General features: G+C 35.1%; 1 protein-coding gene across 3 annotated transcripts in view; it reads left to right on the forward strand.

Moving 5' to 3' along the window:
* The window catches only part of PRKG1 (protein kinase cGMP-dependent 1), a 1,107,834-nt gene that overhangs the window by 149,238 nt on the left and 932,476 nt on the right, over positions 1–26,120 (forward strand). The gene's annotated exons all lie outside the window — the stretch shown is intronic.

Consider the following 26,120-nt stretch of genomic DNA (forward strand, 5'->3'; position numbering starts at 1 on the left):
GCTATAAAAAGAGAATGTTTTCAGTATTTTATAGGTGTATGATAGAGGTAGATCTTAGAGGCTGGATGGTATATTAGCTCCCTGATTAGTAAGAGTGATAGCTTGTTTCATAAATTTTGTCCAAACTAAGTAACTGCTTTGAAAAAAAAAAACTGAGCATGCACTGTGTAAATATGTTTTATGCTTAAGTAAATTTTCATCATGTGTATTTCTGACTTGAAATTTATAATGACATGTTCTCCTTTTGTGGGAAGAAAGAAGCCTGAAATAATGAGTGAATCAGATGAGGAGAAAGTGAGTTCAGAAATGTCTGTAATATAAGACAGTTGGCATACAAAAATCACAATTGATTTACTGGGTGGCAATTAGTGTTTTATCCAAAGCATTGATGGTAGTGTCCTATAACTGTCAAGTTTGTAGGTCATTCAGAGAAGGGGTATATTTTGTCAGGTCAGTTAACTTCTCTGAGTTTCACTCAATTTATGAAAAAGAAGATATTATGTCTTTCTGTCAATGATTTTCAACTGGTGATGATTCTGTCCCTCAGGGACATTTGTCAGTGTTTGGAGACATTTGGTTGTCACAATATGGGTGAGGGTGGGGGTAGGGGAGGCTACTGGCATCTAGTAGGTGAAGACCAGGGGTGCTCAGTTGGGCAGTTGCCCACGACAAAGACTTCCCTGTTCTTGATACCTGTGCTGAAAAACCCTGCTTTCTGCCTTCTTCACAGGACTATTATGAAGTTAACATGGAATAAGTTGTACGGCTGTTTAATATCAAGTATAAAACACTGTAAAATAACAACCAGTATTAGTATTTCTATTAAATACTTAATGGTATGTAAGAAACATTCTTTCGACATTTATCATTCACATTTTAATTTTTCTTTGCAGTCTTTTTTGACACATATCAGGCGTTGGCTATTTAGCTACTAATTTTTATCATTTTTATTTCTTTGGAGTTTTCAGCTTTTCTGTCAATGTTATGAAGTTTTTCCCCAGGCCAAAAGGAAATCAGTGTTCAGCTAGGCTTTCTTCTAATAAAACCAAAACATAATAGAAAAAAACACAAACAGTATACACTTGTCAGAGAATTGTAGGGAAAGGAAGTGAAATTATAGGGAAGAGTATATGTGGGTAGTAAGCAAGAAGGATAAGAAAAATGAAGAAATATTTAGAGGCCATAAATACAGAGGTAAAGTGTTAAGAACTATTAACAATTAGAAACCAAGTTTAAAGTGTTTTTGAGATTATAATATATCAGTAGTTTTATATTATTTGGTTTTTCAGATATTTTATTGGAAGGTGTGTTTTTAAGAATACAGATATTATATACAGCAAGGTATACTTTACTTCAGTGATTTTCAAATGCTCATTATTGATATTCCATTCAAGAAATGAGTATTTTAAAAACCTGTATGTTCAGTTTTCTTTTATCTTGAGGATCTTTTACAAAAATAGATTTCCAAACAACCTTGTAAATTTTTCCAAAAAAAAAAATTTATTCATGCCATTCCAGATTTCTTACACTAACTGCAAGTTTACTAGCTATATTAGAAGAAGCTTGGAAATTGTAGTTAAGATTTATTGAGTTTTTAGAAGAATGCCCAGTGCTTTTTCTAAACATTTTCCATGCATAAAATTTATTTAATTCTCAAAACAATTCTGTGAGGTAAGGGCTAATGTTTATTATCCCCTTTCATAGATGCAAAGACTGAGGCTTAACTAGTTTATAGTAGAGTCAGGATTGAACCCAAATAATCTTGATTCAGAACTCAAGCTCTTAACTATGGGGCTACGTATTAGGAAGAGTTCTCCAGAGAGAAAGAGCCAATAGGATATGTGTGTGTGTGTGTGTGTGTGTGTGTGTGTGTGTGTGTTTATGTGTGTGTACCGGTGTATTGAGACAGTGGTTTATTTTAAGGAATTTGCTTCTGTGATTGTGGAGGCTGTCAAGTTCAAAATCTGCAAGGTTAAGGCTGGTAGGCTGGAGACCCAGGGAAAAGTTGACGTTCTAACTCAAGTCTGGAGGCCATCTGTTGGCAGAATTCTACCTTCCTTTGGAAAGATCAGTCTTTTCTTCTGCTAAGGCCTGCAACTGATGAGCCAACCAACATGACGAGGTAAATCCGCTTACTCAAAGTCTACTGATTTAGATGTTAATCTTATCTAAAAAAGACCTGCACTGAAGCATCTACTGTAATGTTTGACCAGATATCTGGCCGTCATGGGCTTGCTAGTTGACATATAAAATTAACCATCACGGGTCCATTCCTTGTCAACTGGGCACCCAGATACATCTCCTTAAACCATACTCAGTCTTCAAGTTAAGACAATAAGAAGGTCATACTTCTGCCTAACGTGATATCATGATCCTGTATACAATGAAAACACAGTAACCTTTTTCCCAGAGAAGGGTTCAGAGTCCTTGGGTGATGTTTAATCTTCTTAGTATCTCATAACTTAAATACCATGATGTAAAGTTAATAATACTTAAAATACCTATAGTGTAAAGTCAGTGCATCTTATGTTAGATGATAAGGGGTTAGGAGAGAGAAGGAGAGAAAGATTTTATGCACACACACACTCACTCATACATACAGACAAACATATTTATAACAAAATACAGAAGAAATACCCATTGGAGACTTCCTTAAGTAAAGATAGACATACTGATTTTCCCCCATTGCTTCAGGCTAATTTTAATACATTCTGTCTCTCTTCTTTTTACTTCTAAATTGACTAAATAGTAGGTGATTTTAATTATGCTTTAAAAAACGGAATTCTTAATAGTATATCAGTATTTGGAGTCACAGATTTTGCAATAATGTTGATTTCATAAATTTAGTTAAACTCACTAAATGACCATGCTTTTATAAACTGATACTGACCTGTCTTCAAGCTGTAATTCTAACCAGTTCCGTGTAACTTTGGTTGATCTTATGTTAATATTCTTATGTCAAAATAATTTAAAAATAAAAAAGCCTGTCAGTTAAATATTTATAAGTTTTAACTGAGGAAGTGTTTCATTGCTTAATTAGTTTTTTATCAACACATTTAATCTTCTCAAAATTTAGATAGCACTGCTTTTGGTATACATGGATTCTTTTTCGTCTGTGAACATGAATATTTATAAAGAGTATACCATAGCAACAATGGATGAATAGGCTAGAGAAGTTCTTTCACAAACTTGCTTATTATTAAAACGTTCCCAGGGAGTTTATGTGGAAAATCAGTCCAATTTTTCCTCTCTCTCTTCAGTTAAATGAAATTATCTTCATAAAATGCTTGTTTAACCTGTTCCTTTAGTGATTTGTGTTTTAGCCTGGGCAATGTCCCAAGTATTATTGCATACCTAAGTGCCAAATTTTCTCATCTTTTTAACAAAAGAGAATAGTCATATGTTAAGACTTTACTCATTAGGGTGACTGGGGAAAAAACATCTGGAGGTAGTGTAAATATATTATCATGTATTTTCAAGCAAAATGAGTTGTATGACTTTCAGATATTTACAGTTCCTGGCTAGTGGAAGTTTCAGTTTCAAGTTTTTATCAGAATTGTTTGGTATTAGTTTCTTAAGGCAGAAGTGTAATGGATCAAGTTGTTAAGGCTTGATTTACATTTTAATTGTGTTTTCAAATATAAAAATGACTCTTAAATAATACTTGAATACAGCTTATTTTCTTAAAGAATTAATTATAATGTAATGTTTGTTAATATCCTCAAAATCTTGCCCTCCCTTATTTTTTTCCATAAAGATAAACTTCAGTCTACCGTCATCCAAAATAAAACAAATTCTGATTTAGCGATTGAGAATTCATGATGCAAATAAAACATTTTCTTTGGGAAACTAATTTAATATTTTTGTATTGAAAAATATCTAGTTTACATCCATCGAAGTGTGATTTGCTTAGATACTGGTTTTGCGTATTTCCTGTGATATTTCATTGTGGAAGCAAATAGATTACATTTTATTTTCTGAAAATGGCAAGTATCTGTTTAGATTATTTGACCATTAGCTATTGTAAGTTAAATTCCTAAATAAAATCATCAAGGTGTTTTTTTTAATGAGGTGCTTGTTACCGATAATAGCTTTCAGTAAGTACTTATACATGGTCTCACGTCCATTCCTCTCTTACTAGTTCTTTTTTCTTTCTGAAATCATAGCTGAGGTTTGATTTAATCTTGGTGCACCTGAGTCCTTATGGTTTGGAGCTAGACTCTGCTGTATACCTTGAAGGCCCTATTTTTTTTTTTCTATCTACTATCAGTCGCATTGATTTTATTTTTCTCATGGGTTTTTGAAATATTTTTTTCAGAAGGAACAGTTCTTTCAGTTCATCACACAAATGATTGTTTTAATAGGGCTTTTGTGCACTGCTGCTGAGCGATCTGTGCTTTCTCACTCTCGGGGCCTGGCCTCATGTTTCTGTGTTACTGCACTGAGATTTCCCTTTTGTCTTCTGAAGACTGGTCGTCTGCCTACCTTTCCAGAGGGTTGAGTAATAGCAGGTCTGCCTGTTATGCTGATGCCCAACACCATTTATTCTTCAACGTGCATGTGGGTTGTGTTAGCCACCGTCGACAGTAAATTTATACAACTTCATACTGCACGTTCTCTCCCGCCTCCCACCCCATCATCCCCTGAAACATTTTTAGTGCCTTTTTATAATGAAATAATGTACGAGAGCTGACATTCAAAGAGGGATTTTAAATAAAATTGAACATTAATGAAGAGTCTCACCATGTCAGTTGGCATTCAAAACACTACCCGAGAGTATGAGGGAATTGAATGCATTTTCATGTGAATTAGCTCAGTAAATTTAACGTGAAGAACAGACCATTTTACTCTCCAAAATCAGGTGTTGCCTTTTGGCCTTATGAGTTTTTCATGTTAATCGGAAAGCTGTCTTTAGAATAGTTGAAATACCAATGCTTAAAGTTACTTTTGCAGTCCCTTTACAGGACCAAACTTAGCATGTGAGTGTTGAAGAGCAAGTTTACCTACTGTGTTAAAAATAAGAACAACAGGCCCCAAGTGCAGCCACTGATGCTAAGCCCTGTGTCACCAGACTGAGACTTAATTATGGTTTCAGCTCTCCTGGAAATGCAATCTTAAACCAGTCAATCAGAAGTCATTTAATCAGCACTAGTTAGGTAATCTGCCTCGTAGGCCCCTGCTATGTCCTAAAAGGAAAGGGACCTTGCCATAACCAATCCATAAAGTCCTTGTTCTCGCTGCCTTCTGTCTAGAAAAGCCTTTCATTTTCCACAGCTCTTTGGACTTCCTTTCTGTCTTCTAGATGGGATGCTGCCCAATTCATGAATTGTAAATTAAAGCCAGTAAGATTTTGTTTTTAATCTTAAATTTTATTTTTTATTGAAGTGTAGTTTATTTACAATGTTAGATTCAGGTGTATAGCAAAGCGCTTCAGTTACACCTATCCATACCTAGATGTACACATATATTTTCAGATTCTTTTCCATGATAGCTTATTACAAGAAATTGAATATAGTTCCCTGTGCTATACAGTAGGTCCTTGTAAGATCTTTAAAATTTGCTCAGTTGCATTTTGTTTAACAACTGCTTCTATAAAACAAAATCTATTTATAAAAAAGTTATAAGCAAGGAGAATCTGTAAGTTTCAGATGTGACTATTAAACGACGTTTCAGTTACGAAGTTAATGGCAAAGACAGGGAACTGAGATAGTTAGAGCCCTGTGGGCTATCGTGTTTATTTTGGGGTGCCAAGCCTCTAAAAAGACTAGTACACTTGAGCAAGTTCAGGAAGCATAACACTTATTTTAGCAAGTTGACATATCATGTATAGATGGAAGGTTTAGGAGGAAAGAATAACTGCTTTTAAATGCTGAAAACACTGTCTCAGGAAAAGGGGATTGGTCTTCGTAAATCTAGATGACCAAAGAGGAAATTGTAAGTCATAGGGAAATCTACATTGGATCTGCCTGAGAGTCAATATTCTGCTAATTAATATGTCCCAGAAGTGAAAGAAGCAGCCTGATGTCACGGCAAGAACCCCATCGCAGGAGGCATTGCGGCAGTAACTGCGTAGCATCTGCTTGGAGAAATTCCACGTGGGTGGAGGAGGGATACCCTGTGGCTGAGGTGAACACATCTCCTGTCCCTTTCCAGACTCCAAGATTCTGAGTCTTGGGTTCTCTGAACAAACATCCTACAAGTTAGCTTACGAGAACCCAGCCCGCTAAAAGTTTCCTCTTAATGTGCTTGTTTACTTTGGGATGTTTTTGTACTTTATAAATCTAGTGTTACCACATTTATCCTTCTGCTACTTCTTTTTTTAAATTCAGTATTGCTTTCCACTATTGTATGACCCAGTGTATTTATCCTTTTTGGTATTGATTGTATTTGGATTGTTTCCAGTTACTTTGCTCCTGGTTACTAGTGAGGCTGAGCATGTTTTCAGAAGTTGCTAAGCTGCTTGTCTTCCGTGAAGTGTCTGTTAGAGTCTTCTGCCCAGTTTTCTATTGGTTGGTTGACTTTACACATTTTGAGATTTGATCCTTGTCAATTACATGCATTGCAAGTATTTTCTTCCATCTACAGCTTGTAGTTTTACTCCTTTGTGATATCTTCTGATGAACACAAGTTATTAATTTTAATATAGTTGAATATATCAGTCTTCTTCTTGGTTTGTGCTTTTTGTGTCTTTGTAAGATATCCTGGAAGGCAGTGTTTCTCATACCCACGTATGTGTGTATGAGTACGTGTGTGTCCGTGAAGGCATGTGTGTAGGGTAGGCATATGAGATATTATCTTTGAAGGACTATATCTACATTTATAATCTAAAGGAAGGTTATCTCTTTCAAAGCAGGAAGCTGGAAAAGCAATATGTTTTTGCTTCGATGTTCTTTTTTCCAACATATTTTAGGAATTCTTTATAAATTGTCCTCAGGGGACAGTAAATGTGCTTTGTAATGTGCTTGATGATAGCAGTTCTTTCCTTCTGTGAGGGTAGATTTTATATTAGAAACAATCACAAGTCATTAGTGACAAATTTGATGAATAGAGGTAGATAATTATACTTGTTTTTGGCTAAAATATGTAAGGATGTATGTATGTGTACCATTAGAAACTAATGATATTTTTTGTATAATTCAAGAAAAATTAAAAGATGTTTGATCAAGAACATTATTTTTTTAAAAAACTGACATATTCTGAAGGGGAGTATTTTTCATAATCATTTGACTACTTAAGTCCTCGTTTGATTTTGTAAAATAAGCCTTATCACATGGTGGTTATACTAATGTGTAGCTGTCTATTTTCTTTCTAAATTATGAACGGTGAAATGGAATTTGTTAGATTAAGAAGGTGAATAGCATTGGTTTTCTTACTTTGAAAGACTCCTAAAAGCCGAAATTATTAAAACTTGCTATGCTTACTTTTTTAAGATGATAGTTGAAAAATCCATCAGTTAAAAAAAAAATCTGAAATTGGTAAAGCAGATCATGGATTGTGTTAAAAAGGTACAACTATCTCTTTTTCCTCTTACTATTTCCTCACGACAGTTACGGGGTTCATTTTATGCTGATTCATTTTGCTAAAATACCAACATCTCCATTCTTCAATTTTGAGAGAATGGCAAATTTGAAAGTGTAAAAATACATTTTTGATGAAAACTAAAAACAAAAACAGCATAGCTGAGAAAATGAAAAGAAAATGTGGATTAGTACCTTCCTGACAGTAGTGTAATAACACATTGGTTTCTTGCTAATGAGGTGAAATTTACTTCAGCGTTTCTTACATGGAACTATTGAGTAGTTTGTGTGCTGAACATTAAACTGGATTATAAAATTGTTGAGGGTTCATTTTAAAAATACATGGATGCATTTCTTCAGGGACTTTAACAAGATTTCCAATGATTTTTGTTGGGGGCTGGATAGACTAATGCTTTTAATATTCATCCCTCTGATGAAAAATCCTTGAATGATTAGTAATCGTTCTGGCACACTCTCAAAGGATAGGGCAGATAGGCTGTACCTCCCAGCACACTGAAACTGCCTGGTGTGACTACCATGGCAACAGCCCTCCCACCCCCACTCCAGAGAACATCGGAACAGGTCTCTGGAATCCTTATCGGCGTTCTCCCCTGACACTCCGCATTTGAGAAACGCAGCCTGTAATTGCACATACTTTCTCTGAATTTAACTACTATACCTTTGGAAGGTTGCAGTCTGTCTGATCTTTATATTTAGGCCCTTTCATAAGCTCCTTTCTGATGAAAATGAGACTATTTTTGCACCAAAGCTCCTTAAGTTGTGCACAAAAATTTAGAATTATGATAGATGACTTAAAATAGTATTAAAGCCAGTTCCTGAGAATTCACATTTTCCCAGCATATTTAAAGTATCAAGGACTTGTTATTGAGTATAGGTACACTGAAAGTTTATTTAGTACCACTTTTTTCTGCCTAATTTGCCCAACTTTACCAAAGTAAATAGCTTACTTTGTATTACAGAACTACCTTAGAGTTATTCATAAGAATACACTTGCAGATACTAAGTACTGTATATAAAATAGATGAACAGCAAGTTTATACTGTATAGCACAGGGAACTGTATTCAGTGTCTTGTAATAACCAATAATAAAAAGAATATGAAAACGAATGTATGTATGTATACGTATGACTGAAACATTATGCTGTACATCAGAAATTGACACAACATTGTAAACTATTACACTTAAGTTAAAAAAAAAGTATATAGGAGCAAATGCTTTTAAACCCAAACATTATTTACTTTCTATCTACTGTTTGCAGCCTTGTGTCACTTACAGAACAGTTGAGTTGCTCTGTACACATTTCAGTATCAAAGCAAATTAAGTTACTGTTAATTTATCAGTAGCAAAGCCATATTAGAAAAAGCATCTGGTAAATGTGGCCAAAAGCTTATGAAAGGTAGTTTTCCATTTCATAAATACAGAATGTTGTATTTTCAGAGGAAAGCCAAAACTTTTCACAAAATTGTAATTAATAGTGTGTTTAAAATTTTTCCCTCAAAATCTGGGTTTGCTCCTTTAAAAGATCATTTATTCCCCACTGGTAAAAAGAAGGGAATGAGCATTTGTTCCCAGCAGAACTTAATTAATAGCCTATTGTAAGAACTTTCACTGAAAGCCATTCACATACTTGCCATTTTTTTCATTTTTATGGTGATAAGAATATAATTCATTGTTATATTTTATATTTGGCTCCTGTTTATAGAGCATCATTTTACATTACTCTTTTATTACATAATGGTTTAGAATATTTAATACGTTCAGCATTTTCTTAGTATAGATTTATGCTGTCCCCAATGGTTCAGTCAATGATGGGTACATGCTCTCAAATTAAAGCCATTTTTAAGATTTGTGATAATTTGTCCCAATATTTCCAGGGCAGAATTTTTAATGACACACTGTGTTAGAAATATACACATGGGCATATTTGTACTTGGTGCCCACATATGTGTATATGAATTTACGTGAAGTTGTTCATTCTCAGAGTTCAGATTATATTTCAGGAGATGATGAGGTGGTGGTAACATCACATACAGGATACTATCAATGGTTAAATTCAAATTTACAAGAAAAACAGGAGATTAGTAACAATAATTGTAAGTATTGATGATAAGGCTCTCAAGTGAATTAAAAATTACTCTGCAAAGAAAAAATACTTGGTTTATAGATTTTTTGAGCACCATTTTGCATGCCATTCTCTCAAAAGAAAATGAAGGTGACTTGTATGGAAAGTTTTGGGATTTCATTTAATCCTATGAATTTAAATTTTTATATATTACATCAATTCTAAAGACCAAAGGTATATAAAATAGGAAAGGTGTTTCAGTAGATTTTTCTTTGTGTTGAGAATTAGGTTACACATGTACATAGCAAGCATTGCTAAACTATCTTGCTTTTCTCTCCCTCCATATGGTGTGTTTCTACAAAAGTAGAAAGTGTGTTATAGATAAAGCAGAACTTGGATTTGACTGAATGTAGTCCATGAATATATGACATTCTTTATATTTTCCTCAACAATTGAGACCAGCGAAGAATGTATATAATGAAGTTCTCTTTGTAAGACAATTTCTTTCTTATAATTCACTAATTAATTGATTTGATTATTTATTCATTCCTACATATCAGTTCCTAAAAAAAACCTCCTCAATGCTGACTGTATCTCAGTGGACACTAAGGATGTAACAGTCAGCAAGACATACGCGGTCCCTTCGCTTCTAGAGCTTACTTCCTGGTGATGGTGGTAGAGGAAAAAGGCAAAGAACATTCATGCAGAGAAGCAAAATAGATTCAGATAGTGATCGTGGCTATGAATAAATGAGATAAAATGGGATGATGTAAGAGAAAATTGCGAAGGTGGGTCTGGTAATGACTGGATGGGTGAGGGAAATGTTACCCCTGAGAGGGAAACATTTGAGTTGAGACCTGAATGATGAAGGAGCCAGACACAAGTATGGATAGAAGATTCCAGATGAGGACCACAGCAAGCAGTGAAGCTATAAGGTGGGGAAATGTTAAAGACACAGAAGGCAATGGCATGAGTAAAGGTTGGAGAGGTGGGCAGGAAGCAAGGTTGCATGTAACAACACTCTACTAGCTAATTTTTTATTCCAAGAGATTTAGAGAGCATTGGAGGAGTTTAAGTTGAGATGAGGCATGGTTTGGTTTCTGTTTTATAGAGAGAAAAATGAATTACACTAGTAATCAAAAGTTGGAAAAAAATGTAGAGTGATGGGGGAAACAGGGATACCACTTGGAAAGCTATGGCAGTAGTTAAAGGGAAACAGCTGGCTTGAGCTAAGATGGCAGCATGGGAGATGAAGGAAGTGTGGTATATTTTGGCAACTCATAGATGTGATATGGGGGTATAAGAAAGAGAAATTGGGAATGACTTTTAGCAAAGAAAGTAATTTAAATAGTAACTTAAATGATTTAAATAGTTGGGTGAATGGTGGTGCCATTTTCTGAGAGATGGGAAAAAAGTGAGAGGAGTTCACGTTTAGGAAAGTAAATCAAGAATTCTGTTCTGACAACGTGAAGCTAAGGTGCCTCTTAGACATCCCATTGGAGATGTTGGGTTGATGACAGTGGATACACATGTCTGAAAGCTCAGTTAAGGGCTCAGGCTGTGGCAGTAGAAGTAGTCTAACTAAACTAGGCATAAAAGGAAGATTGATGAAAGTAATTTTCTTATAATTATAGTTGTTTTACATGCAGCAGATTAAATGGATAAATCATAGATATAGTCATAAATACCTTTAAATCCTATGAAAAATCTTCATGGTAAACTGAAAATTTCTTCCTGTTTTGTGCAAACTATTAACCTTAAAGCAGCAATTCTCAAAGTGTAGTCAGGAGACCCTTCTAGGGGCTCCTTGAGGTCAAAACTATTTTCGTTATAACAGGAGCATGTTATTTGCTTTGTTCTGTCTTGTTCTCTCATGAGTGTACAGTGGAGTTTTCCAGAACCCACATGATACGTGACATACCAGCAGATGAAATGCAAAAGCAGAAAATGCAGCTGCCTTCTATCGTCCAGACATCAATTAGATTCCCAAAAAGTGTGAAACAGTGGTATGGGTCTTATTAATTTTTTGCTTTTAAAATGCAGTTAATTTTATTAAAAACATATTCTAACATGTAATAGCTTTATTATTATTTTCAAGTGAATAACTGTTTTTTAAAAATTCTCAGCTTTAAGATTTAATGGAATAAACATCAATAGATTCAGCCCGCATATGCAAAAGCTTTTTGAGGTCTTCAATAATTTTTGATAATGTAAAGAGCTTTAGAGACTAAAAGTTTGAGAACCACTGCTTTAAGCTATATGACTTGAAGTTAAATATGACCATTTGGATGTTTTGGAAAATAAACTAGGATTAGTTTAAGGTTCAAAATATCAGATATCAATTCTCCAACCTTCAAATAGCACAGAAATAGGACCATGTTACAAAATACATTTTTAAAAAATAAATTCTTGGTACATTAGAAACAAAAAATCTCTGTAAAGGTTGGCATTTAAATCTAGACCAAATAGCCAATGCATATCAACAATGGGCAAGCAAGTTCCATTGAAGTGCCTATTATTCTGTTAATTACATTCCATTTCACAGTTTGAAAGGTATCCTTGAGGCATCTTGTGGGTTCTGTTTGCACACTTTCGAATGTTTAAGATTTGGGAATTGAATTTTGTTCCTCAGTGATTATCCTGAATTAGTGCAGTAGGATACTGATTTTTTTTTTTTGTAATTAGACTTTAATTATAGTTGTAAAGGAATAAAAGTGTCAAATATTCTTTGAATCCAATCAGCATTTTTGGAGAAGAAAATGGTTTTATACTGTGCTTACTTCTCACTTAAAAAAAAATCCCAGAAGATAACAAACATTTTGTGTTTTGAAGGCTCAGAACAACTCATCTAATAGCTTAAATGCTTTAAAGTTTAGGAAGCAAGTACATTATTTTACATGTGATCCCAATGTAATGCGCTCAATGTACAGGTAAACCTAAATCGTCAGCTATTGATTGGTTATTTCTTTTTAAATACTTGTTGCTAAGTATTTAAACTCTCTGCATGTTTCTTTTGTGATACATTTTGCAAAGAGCCTTTTCATTTGCTGGTGCATTTGCTTGTTTTTGGTATCTCACCACCATGCTATTTAACATTTTCTTGGGATAAGTTAAAAACAAAATGCTGCTTTCATTTATTGTTCTTGGAAAGAAAACTTTCTTCTTTCTTCTCCCCAGAGCAACTTTTATGAGATAAGTAACATTGGGAGATGAAAGACTTTACCCCAACTGTGAACACATATGACATTTTATTGTGATGAGAAAGTAATTTTAGTATTTGTTTTTTTATGCAAGTTATATTTCAGTGTTTTCCGCAACAGTACATTTTGTTTCCTGTTCTCACAAAGCATGACTTGTCTTGGCATAACCAGACTACTAAACTAGGTTTCTGTCTCTTGTGCTTTGAGTTATAAGCTTTGGCCATTTGGTTTGAGTTATCTTGTAGAGAAATGACCACTGACCTAAAAGCCATAAATCCTGGAAGCTGAATTCAGATCCCTCCCTTAAGTAGACATGTGACCATGTTGAAATAATCCTCTCTGTGCTTTATTTACTCTATTTCCCAACTTCGTGAACAACACCACCTTTCCTCCTACTAGCCCACACTGGAAATCCAGGAGTTGTTCAGGCATCATGTCTGTTGAGCTGCAAATCCTCTTCAGTCTGTCAGCTTGTCACTGTCGCGTATCCCTGTCTGCTACTGCTTTAGTTCAGGACAATTATAATTTCTTCTGAAAATTTCCAACAATTCCTACAGGTCTTTCCATCTCTAGGTATATTCCACTTTCATACATTCTCTACACTACCAAGAGCAAGATCTTTCTCAAAGACGAATATGTTCATGTCATCTTTCTGTTAGATGTTTTCAAGTGCCTTCCCCTGGTAGAAACCAAAACTCCATTGGGAAGATGAGTCTACAGTGTAATGCAGAAAGCTGAGTTTTGGAACTTAGCAGATATGAACTTGAATCCCAATTTTGCCATCTAAGTAGCTAAGTCGCCTTGGGGAAATTCTCTGACTTTTTCTAGTCATCGTTGCCCCATTTGTCAAATAGTATGATAGATGTCAAACATCAAGTTCTGAGTCAGGTCCCTGGGGGTAGCCACTGCTCGCTCATCTGCTCCTTCTTCCCCGAGGGATTTGGCACTCATCACTCCAGGGCTCTGGCTCAACTTCCTCAAATACTCGCCTGTGTCTGTGACTCTATGTGTCTTCCTAGGACTGGAGTATTTACACTAAAATATTACTGCTCTTCAGAGGTAACGTAGGAGTTAGCTCTGCTCAGAAGCCTTCTCTGACTCTTCCTGACTGGGTCGGATTCTCTTTTCTAAAGTTCCTGTACCAACTTCTGTGTCCCTCTACACAAGCATGTTGGTGAGATTGTGTCTTCCTCATGCATCCAATTGATTTATTCAGGAAGTACTTATTTTGCATATATTGTGTGCCAGGTGGTGTTCTAAGTGTTTAGGTTATAGCAGGGACCAAAGTTTACACAATTTTCTTTAACATAGTTCTTTTATCCTAATGGGGGAGATGCAGAACAAATAAATAAATATGTATAAGTGTTTGAGTACATACATACATATATATATATACATATATATATATAAATGTGTATATATAATAATTTTATATATATATATGTATGTAGTGTGTATGTATATATATTAGGTACTGATAAGTGATATGAAAACCAAAGCATGGAGAAGAGATAGAGAGTGACATACTAACATACAGGGTGGGGAAGGGATTGGTGTGTTATGCAGGGTAGTCAGGGGAGGCCTCTATAAGTTGAACATTGAGCTGGAGCAGAGACATGAATGAAGTGACAATGCGCCATGCTATTATCTGAAGGAAGAGCATTTTAGGCAGAAGGGATAAAAATGTGCCAAACCCTGAGATGGGGTTGTGGTTGACATGTTCAAATAACAGTATGGAAGCCAGTGTGTCTGGAGTGGAGTGAGTGATGACAGGTGTGGAGGTAAGGGAGTTAGATGGGGAAATCAGTGGTGTAACAGAGCTCCAAAAGCATTCATTGTAGGCCATAGTATGGACTGTAGATAAATTCTTTTTTTCCTTTTCATCAAGATAGGAATCCCTAGAAGGTTTGAGCAAAAGAGCAACATGCTTTAGCTTGTGGGTTTTTCCTGCAGCTATGACAAATTCTAGTAGCAATGAAGGAAGTGGGGACGTCAGTTAGGAGGCTATTAACATGATGACTTAAAGTGGTACAATGGAGATGCTAAGAAATAGTCAAATTTAGGGACTATTTCAATAGTATAGTTGAATGAATAATTCCTAATTCAATAGTATTTCATAATGGATTGGATTGGAAAAGGCATGTGAGATAAAGAGAGGAGTGAAGGATTCCAAGTTTTGAGCATGAACAGCTGGAACACTGGTTGCCTTTTACAGAAATTGGCAAGACTATTTGAGGAACAGGACTGTCAGCAGGTATCTGGTGTACAGTCGCTGTTTGCTTGTTTATTGCATTAGGGATTCACTAAGTTGGAGTAACCAAGAGTCCTCAAAATACAGTGATTCAAGTAAAATGGAAGTTTATTTCTCTTTGATGTAATGTCCTTGAGGTAAGTGGAGGAGGCTAGGAACAGCTCCGCTCATGTTTTTTCAGGCATCTAGGTGTTCCATCGTGTTGCTCCAGTATCACCCAGGTGTGATCATTGTATATAGAGCTGAAGCTGGGTCATCACCACGTGTTACTGGAGAGTAGGTTCTAGTCTTGTTGTAGAAAGAATTCAGAGATGAGACACAGACGTCAAGAAAGTAAAGTGAAGATTTATTAATCGATAGATAGTACTCTCAAGGACAGAGCGGGCAGCCTCGGGTGGGTAGCTGCGCTAGGTCTCTTTGGCAAGCTAGTTACATGGGGTGTAGAAAGGAATGGCCGGAATATTCATTGGGGAGGGAGAGGCTTGGGGTTGTATTTTCTGATTTTCATTCCAGCTCCACCTTCCTGAGGGGAGGAGAGTTTTTTTGTCATTATTTAGACTGGATCAGAAGTGTCGCGGTGTCAGTGCATGATGGGTACTTCTGACCTGCAAGGCTAATTTTATTGTAATGTGGGCACAGTGAGCAAGAGATTACATTCTGATGCTGGAAATAACTACCTTATCCTACCCGTCTTTGCCTCCAGGACACTTGTCAACCAAAAAGTGTGGTTTCTTATCAGTCTATAGGTTCCTGCTTTCCCAAAGACCCTCATTGGTCACAAGATGTATAGTTTCCCATTTAGTCCATGCCCCACTTTCTCTGCTCATATCTCGCTCTCTGCCTACTCTACCACACCTGTGGGAGGGGGAGAAGAGGAATGACAGGGCGACGAGCTTCATCCCTGAAGTGAAGTTTCATCCTTCACCTGCTCTCATCCTCTTGTCCAGGACTTAGCTACAAGAAAAGCTAGAAAAAGTAATCTCTGCAAAGGTAGCCATCTGTCTGGTAAAAAATTGGTGAAGGAGTTCTGTTACTAAAATGAAGGAGAGAATGAATTTTAGGGGACAGATACTGAAATGTATTTTTCTCCCTCTCGGAGGCAATTTAAGGTGAGGAACTACTTATGTTCTACATAACTCCAGTACTTACCATAGTGTCTGCACACAGTACGTATTCACTGCATGTTGGTCTCATGAATACTAAGTTAATTACACAGAACAGAAATGATTGTACACTGGACATTGTGTTTCCTCCTATGAACTTCTGAGTTAATTTCATAACTCATTTTTCACATTTCAGACTATATTTTTAATGTACCTTTATCACTAATAAAGAAAAATATAATTCAGTGCCTTACATTCACTTATTATCTAGGATGAACAAGCCATGATGAGCTATTATTTATGTTTTTGAAAGAGTATTTACCTCACACATTTGCTTCCAGATAACAATTCCAGAAATCACACTCAGTGGTGAAAGAATGAGTCACTTCCACATAATGAAATTCCATCTCCTATTCCAAGCTGCTTAATTCTCCAGACCTTCCACTTAAACTACGTGCTGCTGCTTCCTAGTGCTGTTTGGCTTAGAAGTTAGAGAAGATGTATTTGGGTTTAAAGATTTCTTTTTATAAAAGAGTCATAAATCATAGAACATTTAAAGTATGTTTTGGAATAAAGGATCTAATCTAAAGATAAAATTTAATAAGAAAACAAATTGGAAAGACAGTAAAGCATTTTATAATCAGGCAACTGAGAGATGACACACAGGAAACATCATGTCTCATTTGGAAAGCTTGAGGTCGGGCTATCAATATGAAGGAAAAATTAGTTCCTATTTCTTTGTTAATATGCTGTTTTGAATATTGGTCCTACCTTCTCTCCAAGATTTGTATGTGTGAATATATATCTTGTTAGGTCATCCTGTTTGTGGAATATCACACACTGTTTTATAAACACCACCAAAAGGAATGATTGAATTCTTGTGTATTTAGTTAGACATACTCAAGCCTAAGTCTATGTATCAAGTATGTTTAAATTGTTAGTAGAAACTTAGTTCAGGGAATTAATTGAAGACATGGGTATGGAAGAATATCTTGAATCAGACTCTCCGTTCCATGTAGGCAGAAACCCTGTGAGTGTTCCCTGGTGCCGAGCCCTGGGCCGGCACACAGTAAGTGTTTCATTCATTTAACAAATAATTAGTAATTGGATCTTGCTTTGTCTCCAACATCAAAACGTTACAATTTATTATAAGGACTTTATGCACATACCTACACACTTGCAAAAAACATGTACAACACACAAACATACTGTATTAAATTCCCTTCGAATCTAGAATTATCTTCTTATAGATAATGAAAATTGATAATAAGCTATTATAGCTCTTGAAAAATTTTAAGACGATAGTATACATCTAGTTAACTCTGAAAATTATGTACCTGTCTTTTCTCTAGATGAAATTTTTATTTATTTAATATTTGAAATCCTCTGTTGAAATTTAATAAGCCAAAGCTTAAAAAAAATTATTTGATCTAAAAGACTATTATTTGGACTCTACAGACTTTCTATTAAGATCCTTAGAGGTGAGCAGTGTGTGTGTGTGTGTGTGTGTGTGTGTATACATTTATATATTCTCAACTTTTTAAAGATGAAAATTTGAAAGACAGTATACCAAATTGTGATCATGCCATGGACACTTGGAGTATTTAAGATTTCAATAGTATTATTAGATGGTAGTAACAGAGAGATTCACAAAACTACATACAAATCTCCATCACTGTAGAAGCCTATCCCATTATGTTCAACAAATAACTTGCTGAGCTAAGCTTTGCCCTAAGGAAAACAAAGGACATTAAAATTATTTTTTGAGTAAAAATATTCAGCTTCTCATATCTCATAATGCTTTGCCAGTAACTAAAATGAAACTGAGTTTAATAAACTTACCATGCATGAAAAAGGTATTTCTTCAATCACACCAAATATATTCCTTTCTAAAAACACCCAGCCATAAAAACACAAAGAATTGCTAAATTTGAAGGAAACTTAAAAAATGAGCAAGTCTTTCTTAAGGCTTGATTAAATGAACTATGTATGGTCAAGCTTTATGTCCTAAAAGATTTGAGAGAATTGAATTTCATTAACTCTGTTACTATTGAGAATACTTCCCCTGTGGTTAAACTAATGTAACCTAACACTCTTTTTAATTAAATTATTTTATTTTGTTCAAAATGGAAAACTAGTTATCGATTTCAGTTCAGTTATCCTTGCTCCCAAGACTTAAGAGGAAAGAAGAACTCCTCAAGTATGTCTTTGGCTTAGGGAGATGGTAATGTATACCAGTCGAGAATAAGCCTTGGCTAAGTTATTTAACCCTGATGAACCCGCGCTTCATTCCCTATAAAATGTAAATTATTACTACCTTCCTCAGAGGGTACTTGTGAAGAAGAACTGAATGTGAAACATTTAACACTCATGTAAGGACACTGTAAACATTTTTTTAAAATGTATTTAAAAATACTAATTTTTTTTCTTAATGTAGGAAATTCAAAGATTTAACTTTCTTTTCACTTTCTAATGTGCAGATATTCAAAGTTTTAGTACATTAGCCTCAAGAAGTGTGCACTCGAAATTGAAAATGGCAAATGTTTAATAATTAGCTCTGAAAAAAAATTTTTAAAAGATTCCCCTGTTTGTAGTCTTTGCAAATTTTCCTGGTGTGAATACTCTCATCATTGCCAGTTGCAGGATATCGGGATGATGTCTGAGTACAGAGTCACTCATCTGTTAGAGTCAGCTCTGGGATATGGCAGTTCATAAAGAACTGCTTAATCAATCATCTATAACTGCAGAATTGGCCCATGAATTTGACACATTATACTTTCATTAATTATTTATGGACTGTCTTTTCCATCAGTGCAGTTCATTGATTACACGTCTGATGTCAGTTCCTTTTAGCTCTGAAATTTCAGATTTTCCTTCAAATCTTACCTTTGAAGTTGCAGCTGACTCAGAATCTGCATTTGCTCTACTTGGGAAGAGCACATTCAGTGTATTAAGCTTCAGCCGTTCCTCACACTAGCGTGTGCTGTGTTACACATGTGCAATGTTCTTATTTATATATTGTGAGTGATTTTTTCTGAGTGAAAGATAATAAGGGCTTGAAGGGCTTACGAATTCCTGCTCAATTTTAACCTGTAACCAATTATTTCTTTAATCAACTTACCAATAATGCTGCAGAGAAAATATATATTTTGTAGAATAGGCAATTTATGGTATTAAAAAAAAAAACACAGTGGTGTAATAGCTAATACATTTGGCTAAACTCGGTATATATGTGTTCCTTAGGCCAGAGTCAGTGTGGTACCATAATGTAGATTGTCTCATTTAACTCTTTAATTCATGCAGTATTAGTTATAGATTCAAAATTTCTTCATTTGATCTTCTTCATACTGGTATATATTAGTTCCTACCAGTAAATCCATAACATGGGTTCTTTTGATATAATAGTTGCCATTTATTTCCATCGAACAGAATTTTATACTTTCTCTTCAGTTTGTTTTCAGTCATAGGATTGTCAACACATCTGCTCTCATATTCATTCAGATATGATCATTTCTACCCAAAAAGTAAAAGTCATGAAATTTCATTCAAATCCTTTTCTATTATTTCAGGCCAGAGCAAATCCCATTTTCTCCATGAAATCTGAGGGATTTTTTTTTTTTTAAGTAATATCTTCCTTCCCAAATTTTCTCTTTTTGGGCAAATATCAGTATATTCTAGTTCATTGGTTCTCAAAGTATAATTCCTGAACCAGCAACATCAGCATGATCTGAGGACTTGTTAGAGGTGAAGATTCTCAGGGCCCACCCAGATGTACTGAATCACGAAGTCCAGGAATAATGTCCAGCAGTCTGTGCTTTAACGAGTCCTTGAGTGGCCCTGACTCTGAGCGATTGGTTGTATAACTTAGCTTCCTATTGTGTGCTCCATGATGACCAGGGTTTATGAGTGAGTAATCGTGCCTCTTAAATAGTAGGTACCCAAAGAATATTTGCTAAATGAACTGATAAATCAATGAATAAAAGGACAATTTAGGAAATACAAGCTAATTAACTGGAGGAATAAAGGGCAAGATATTTTATTTGAAAGTCTCCCACTTGAAGGAGAAATGAGGTATGTTTTTAAACACCCATGGGCTGGAATTAGCATAAATGAATACAAAGTATGAGTGCTTGTTAAGGTTAGGTTATTTTGATTACATTAACTCATGCAATCCTAACAATAATTCTGCAAAGTAGGTGTTATACTCATTTCACCAATGAAAAAAGTGAGGCTTAGAGTGTATATATATGTATATCTTATCTTTATCAGGATCATGTAATCAGGCAGGTTTCAAACTCAGTTCTCTCTGACTCACTTTCCCCGTCATGTCCAGAGAGGCAAACTTCAACTGTAGATTGGCTCCATCCATGTATTCAGCGACCATTAATTGTATATAAATATATGCCAAGCACCATGCTAGTGTTCAGCATTTAGCAATAGCAGCAAGGGTCCGCATCTGTAAAGTGTGGATACTAAAAGGACCTAGTACTTCTCTGGGCTGTGATGATGATTAATAAACATGATAGACGTTAATAATTAAACGAGACAAAAATCATAAATTGTGAAAAGTGCAAAGATAGGAAGAAAGAAAGGTATCAGGTAAAGATACCTGATTTAGCCTGAGTGGCAGGGGAAATTTCTCTCAAGCAGTGACATTGATGCTGATCCAGAATGACGAGTGTCATTTGGCTAGGTGACACACCCGGGAAAGAGCACTTTAGCCATGGGACCTGTGTGTGCAAAGCCCTAAGTGTCGGGAGCTTGTCTGTGCTGCGGAATGGAGTGAGACCTCTGTCACTCCAAGTTTTTCAGTGTGTCATTCTGAAAATAGTATTTGCAGTGTGATGAAGAGGGAACATCAGCAACAGAGCCGTGTTACACCTCATCAACTATCAGTTTTCATCCAGTCCTAAGTATTTGTGTTTCCCGCATAAGTCTATAAAATGTCATTGATATAACAGTAAAGCCAAGTGTATATACATGTCCAACTATGAGTGGCATCTTACAGTAAGTATAACAGCAAATAAGTATTTTCTTTTAGAGTGAAAACTAAAAAAAAGAAAAAAAAAGAAACAAACAAAAAAACCCAACACCAAATCTGAAGAATTTAGATTTTGGATGAGGTGGTGTTTTTAGTAAACTTGGAATTCGTTACAGTATCTTCTAGTTTTTCTCCCTAGCACACTGTAAGGCTAACTGAGGATGCCAGATGGCTTGGGGGCACTTTTGTTCATAATTAATGTGTTGAACTATTCCCTAAGTGGATTACTGTGGCATTTCTAGAAAATCTCAGAATAGATTCCTTCCCAATTATACTTATCATTTGATATACAGTCTGTAATGGAGATAGGATGGAAATGGAGTGGTTTGAATCACTAAGTAAAATGGATGAATTTAAAATGAAATTAAATTGTGGGGAAAATTTTATGTTATTTCTAAGTAGCTCTTTGGAAGATAATACTAAGTTACAATCTAAATATTTCAACTTAATTGGATTTTCCTGTTAACAAACTTTACTTATTCCTTATTTCACTGTAAGACTGGAAAGTGGAGGCTGCTAGTTGCTTTGCTGTGAAGACTCTAAACCTCTCCATGATCACATCGTATATACCTGCGTTTTCCTTGAACTAGCACAAAACCCAGCAGTAATAAACATCAGTGCTGTTTGTTGATGGACTGAGGTAGAGATGAACATATATAAGTAATTATGAGTGGAATTCAAGTATCCTACAGAATATATTTAATTTTTATTTTAGAAATCTTAGGACTGACATTAATTCCTGATGTATATAAATTAAGTATTCTGTTAGTTATATTGCTCATAACTATAAAAAATGCAGGGTGTAAAAAATAGAAAAAATCTTAATAAGCTAATATTGCTATGTTGCTTTAAAACACCAGTTTAAAGTCACTTCTGTTTGTAGCATCATTGAGATAGTTTAGTTTGAATTCACATAAAATGAAATGGCCAGTGAAGATAGCTATTGTGAGAAAGCAACCCTCAAATATCTTTTTTTTAAACCACACATTCATAGTTATCAGAGGGGAGAAGTGTTTCTGTGTAGATGTAATTTGAGTTGGTTTTTTAAAAAGGTAGGCTTACATATTAAAAATTGCATATTAACTTTTAACTTGTAATTGCAAATTATATGTAATATAATCTTAGGAGTAACTTCTAAAAAAATTTGTAATTTAAGGAGAAACAATATGACAGATTATAAATCTATAATATGCTTCACATAATACATACATTAAAAATACACATTTGACATTAAATATAAATATTCTTAATCCTTACTTACCTATGTTTTCAGTGTGATTATGTTGCAGAGGAATTTGTGTCTTCATTCATATCCATGTATCAGTATTCTTTTTAAAATATAAATTTGCTACAGTGAGAGAATTAATTGAAGAAAAAAAAGAAAGGATAAAATAGATGATATTCTATTAGGTAGACAGTTTATAATGTAATTGCTTATGATCTGATTATAGAGAAAAATATCTTATTTTAAATACACTGACCTTCTACCAAGTGCTATAACTTTTTTATCATGTAAGTTTCAGGTATACACCATCATAATTCAACACCTGTACACACTACAAAGTGATCACCTCCAAAAGTCTAGTTACCATCCATCACCATACAATTGGACTTCACTCCTTTTGTCTACCTCCAACTCTCTTCTTCTCTGGTAACACCTGCCTGTACCTGTGAGTTTGTTTTTGGTTTTTTTTTTTAATATTTCACATATAAGTAAAATCATATGGTATTTGTCTTCATCCATGTTGTCACAAATGGCAAGATTTCATTCTTTTTTTATGGCTGAATTATAGTTCATTGTGTGAGTGTATGTATGTATGTATGTGTGTGTGTGTGTGTGTGTGTGTATATATATATATATAGCACATCTTCTATACCCATTCATTCATATCTTGACTATGGTAAATAATTCTACAGTGAACTGAGGGACACATTTATCTTTTTGAATTTGTTTTTTCATTTTCCTTGAATAAATACCCAGAAGTGGAATTGCTGGATCATATGGTGGTCTTAATTTTTTTGAGGAATCTTCATATTCTTTCCCACAGTGGCCACACCAATTTGCTTTCCTGCCAGCAGCATATGAGGGTTCTCTGTTCTCCACATCCTTTCTAACACTTGCTGTTTCTTGTCTTTATTATAATAGCCATTCTACCAGGTGTGAGGTAATATCTCATTTTGGTTTTGATTTGCATTTTCCTACTGATTAGTGATGTTAAACATCTTTTCATGTGCCTACTGGCTATCTCTATGTCCTCTTTGAAAATTTTCTATTCAGATCTTCTGCCCATTTTAAAGTCTGGTTGCCTTTTTTTGTTTGACTATGACATTTTGATACATGGTGTTAGTACGCTAGACTAAGAGAGCTTATTGTAGTCAAATGAAAAGTGTGGACGCTCTCCATTTTTATATTTCTGACATGTATTTTTTATTATGTATAAGCAAATATATTTTGGTTTCTGTTAAACACTCAGAGAAGCTTTCATTGTATCTCCACGAGCCACCAATGACTTGCACTTAATGGTGTCAAATTTCAGTCAAATAAGGGTTGTGAATATGTAAGTTGGTGTTCAGAACTTTGTTGTACATTCAAAGAGTGAGGTTACTATTATAAAAAAGAAGTCAGAAACTAAATTCTTCAGGTTCTACAGAAATATACTTTTATTCAATATCTTGAAACATCAAATTCAATGTTTCAGGAGTTGAGAAGACAACATATCCTGCATCCAATATTTTGCTTTCTTAAAAACAATTTCTTTGATTAAAGAAGATATAATAACCACAGGCAAAATTTAAGTGAAGATAAAAGTTATGATGTAGATAAGGTTATAGAATAATATAGCTAATATACGGTAGTTAATTCTCAGCTTTATCCATACATATCCATTCAAAATACTCATCTACGTAATCTTTTTCATATTTCGTCACACTTTTAGATATGATAGAATATGACTGTTGGGGAACATTGGTATTCTGAACCACAGAACTAGTGAAAGGTTTGAAAGACTTACTTTTGATTTCACTCAGCATGCCAATTGTGAGATAATAGATTGGTCTTTCTTCTTTTTTAAAAATTTATTATCATATTTTAAAATTTTTTTAGTGGGGGATGTAACTAGATTATATGTGTATTTTAATGGAGGTACTGGGGTTTGAACCGAGGACCTCATTCATGCTAAGCTCTATCACTGAGCTATACCTCCCCCTGCTTGGTCTTTCTTCTTGAATGTTCTTTCTCAATTAGGAGTTACAAATTATAATAAACTGACTCTCTTATCTTTCAGTGCTCTAATCCCACAGACACATGGTGCCCAACAGTGGTATGGATTTCTCTTTTGGTCTTTACTCTTTGGAGAATACTTTCTCTGCATTGGAATTTTCTTGGGACCTCTCCTTAAATCTTAATGTGCTTATCCACATGCTAGGATAGTAGTAAGATCTCTTTTTCTGGAGTTAGCCCCAGGTTCATATCCTTGCTTTGCCCTTTACTAACCATGTGATCTTAGGTAGATTGCTTAACTTCTCTGAGCATCTGTTACTTATGTGTGAAATGAAGATAGTACTAGTCCCTACAGTTATCCCAACAGTTCCTGCTGTGAAATCATTTCATGTAAAGTTTTTAAGCACATGGCCTGGCACATGGACAGGCTTTCATAAATACTGTTCTTCTTTTCTTTTGTCTCAGTCCTCAGAACTCTGTAGCTGGCCACATGCCTATTCTTTTTGATCTGATTCAAATGAAAATCATAAAAATTGACAAGGTCTTAGAGTGTTATAATCTCCTCTCTGCCCCACAGCATTTGAGGGAGGACTTTCAAAGACTTAACAAATACTGCGGGGGATTTTCAGTGCCACTCACAGACTCTCTCTGAGGGGACCTTTATGAACGGAGTGGAATCTGTCAAAATCTCTTCACATCGCTGTGTGGAGGCTTATTCTCTGTACATGTAAGGGCAGCTTGGTTGATTAAGTCACCTGTGTGTATTGTCTGATTCCTTTTTACTTCTCACCTCGGGGCTGGCCTCAAGGCAAAAATAGTTACTAGACTTGGTTTGCCTTTTTCATCTGCCTCCCTCCCTTTTAGCATACTTTCCCATATACCAATTTCCCAGAGATCCCTGTCTTTGAACTTCAAAGACAGCTGGTGCAGAAGATACAAATCACAGTTAGTAGACAGACAAACCCAGTTAACATATATGGAAATTTAAGTATGATATTCTATCACGTAATTTCAATCTAATTAAGCCTAACGACTGGGTAATGCTCCTTCAGTAAACAGTGAGCCAAGTAAAATGTGCGAATTTCCCCTTCTCTGCTCGTCACGCCTAGACCCCTATTAAAATGACTGTGCGTGATTTCAGAATAAATAGGTCTGCACAGAGACACAGCTGCTGCAGCAAAATATGGCACTTCTCATTAGGGGTCTTTCTCTGGCAGCGACAGTGCTTCTAGACAAACTTTTACTTCCGTTCCTGTTGTGACGAGCTCTTTCCCAAATTTCAGCAGAGATGGGGGAAGGGGGAAGTTTCAGTCTGCCTTTTTCTTAGAATTCAAGCCAGACTGTTTTATGAGTCCTTAATTTAAGACAGATTCCTTTATGGAGGTACTCAAAAAGAGGTAAAAATGAACTCTCGGGAGCCCTGGTCTCTTTGACACACCTACTTTATTATTTTGCATGTAAATTTTCATTTAAACGTTCATAATGTTTTGATTTTATCTGAAATATTCTTCTCAAGGGTGGCATTTATTACTTTGGCTCAGGCGACACGACACAGACTATACTGAGGAGCAGACAGGGATGCTGAGGGAAGTAGGTCTCACCCCAACAAAACAACAAATCTTCCTGTTCTGTTTCTAGAAAGAACACTTTGCAAATAACACTGCAAATAGCATGTATTTTTTTTAACTTTTTTTATTGAGTTAT

The sequence above is a fragment of the Camelus ferus genome, chromosome 11 (assembly GCF_009834535.1).
Source record: "Camelus ferus isolate YT-003-E chromosome 11, BCGSAC_Cfer_1.0, whole genome shotgun sequence".
In the NCBI taxonomy this organism is placed as follows: Eukaryota; Metazoa; Chordata; class Mammalia; order Artiodactyla; family Camelidae; genus Camelus; species Camelus ferus.